Consider the following 2547-nt stretch of genomic DNA (forward strand, 5'->3'; position numbering starts at 1 on the left):
AATGAACTAACAGAATGCGGTATATACATATAATGGGAAATTATATGACAATAAAAAGGACTGAAGTACTGAAACATGCTACAACTTGGATGAACCTCGAAAATATGGTTAGTTAAAGAAGTCACTCACAAAAAGACCTCCTATTGCATGATTCCATTTATAAGAAAAGTCCGGATTAGGCAAATGTATAGGGACAGTTGATTAGAGGTTGCCACTGGCTGGGGGATGAGGGAATGGTACTGACTTCCACAGAGTTTAAGATTTCTCTTTTGGAGTAATGAAAATGTTCTAAAATTAGATTTTGGTGATGGCTATGCAGCTCTGTAAATCTAAAAACCATTGAAATGTACACTTTAAATTGGTGAATTTTGTAATATGTTAATTCCATCTCAATAAAGAATATTTTCTCAACAGAGAAAATGCCATTAATATGTGAATAACTAAATAGACAAATCTGAAAGGGCAAACATATAGGAGGAAAGAAAAGCAGAGAAATTTAGACATAAAAATACCTATGGGTATCCCAGCTCTCTTCCTATTACTCCAGGAAGCAGGGTTGGGAAAGTAGGGGTGGACAAAAAGCATAAAAGGTAGTGGTGTTCTAAAAATGGAAAACAAAAACAAAACCGGAGCATTACTGTTTCAGATTTTACTGCGTAATTCTGTGCTAAAAGACAGTGAACTCAAATTATCAAAGATTGGTGAAAGAAGCTTTATCACATAAATTTAGTCAGCAAAAATGTGTTTCAAACGTCAAGAGTACAGAGATGTTATTAAAAAAACAAAAAACAACCAGCTGCATTCAACCAATAGATGAATGCAGAAAATAAGATTGGTAGTTATTAAAAAAACAAAAAACAACCAGCTGCATTCAACCAATAGATGAATGCAGAAAATAAGATTGGTAGTGAACATCGAATATATTTAAACAATAATAATAAAATTAAGCCAAAGACTATAGAAATTACTGTTATCAAAAATAATGGAAATATTATAAGCCATGGCAATTTTGAAAATATAATCAAATCTGAAGGTGGAGATGAGCTCAGATTATGGAATGTAGTCTCTATGTAAATATACAGATATTTTTTCTTTCAAAGTTAAGTGGTCACATAATTAGGCAAGGTAGGCACCATTCCTGGGACCCACAATGTTTGTAGAGACCCAGGAAAATGTTTTCATTTCTTTTAAGAAATTTAATTTTAGGAAAGAATGTTTAGGTCAAATAAATGGATTACACACACACACACATATATATTCACCTTTATATCAATGGAGTGCAAAATGAAATTTTTATTTATTTGCTTATTTATGGAGGAAGGCCCTGGAGAGCAAAAGTGTACACAGGAGTCATGATGCAGCCCTATGTGACTGGAGGGAAGAAGAAAACATTTGGTCCTTGGTGGTTTACAGATGGGTCTTCATGACATACTCTGTACTGCTGCCATTTTCATCACACTTAGAGATCATCCTGAAAGACACTGGTGAACAACTTCAAACAACTGGTTGGACACTCTTCCAGGCATCACTGTATTTTCCCTCATTTAATCCTTCCAACAGCCCTATATTGTAGGTACTGTTATTTTACAGTTTAACAAGTAAGAAAAATGAGCTGGAGAAAAGTTAAGTAAAATGGCCACAGTGCAGATCTAATCTAATTCTAAAGCTTAAACTCTTAGTCTTTAGGCTTATTGCCTCTCAGAAATATACTATTGTATCCAATAATAGACATGGTCCAAAACATATAAGTCATTACCGAACTGTGCCGGTTTGAATGTATTATGTCCCCCCAAACACCATTATCTTTGATGTACTCTTGTGTGGGCAGATGTATCAGTGTTGATTAGATTGTAATTCTTTGAGTGTTTCCATGGAGATGCGACCCACCCAGCTGTGGCTGATGACTCTAATTGGAAAATTTCCATGGAGGTGTGGCCCTGCCCTTTCAGCATGGGCCTTGATTAGTTTATTGGAGCACTGTATAAGCTCAGACAGAAGGACCGAGCTTGCTACAGCCAAGAGGGACACTTTGAAGAATGCACAGGAGTTGAGAGAGAAGCTGCAGCTTACAGAGACAGTTTGAATACAGCTGTTGAAATCAGACTCTTGCTCCAGAGAAGCTAAGAGAGGACAAACTCCCCAAGAACAACTAAGAGGGACATTTTGAGGAGGAGCTTCAGCCTAGAGAGGAACATCCTGGGAGAAAGCCATTGTGAAACCAGAACTTGGAGCAGATGCCAGCCATGTGCCTTCCCAGCTAACAGAGGTTTTCCAGATGCCATTGGCCATCCTCCAGTGAAGGTACCCGATTGTTGATGTGTTACCTTGGACACTTTATGGCCTTAAGACTGTAACTTTTAACCAAATAAAACCCCTTTATAAAAACCGATCCATTTCTGGTATTTTGCTTAATGGCAGCATTAGCAAACTAGAACACCAACCAAGAGGAAGTATTTCCTCTTTTGATTGATCTGATGTCTGTAACAGGCTTTGGACCATGGTCACTAATGAGCTGTGTAACTCAATATTGAAAGAGACATGGCCATG

The sequence above is a fragment of the Choloepus didactylus genome, chromosome 6 (assembly GCF_015220235.1).
Source record: "Choloepus didactylus isolate mChoDid1 chromosome 6, mChoDid1.pri, whole genome shotgun sequence".
Classification (NCBI taxonomy): Eukaryota; Metazoa; Chordata; class Mammalia; order Pilosa; family Megalonychidae; genus Choloepus; species Choloepus didactylus.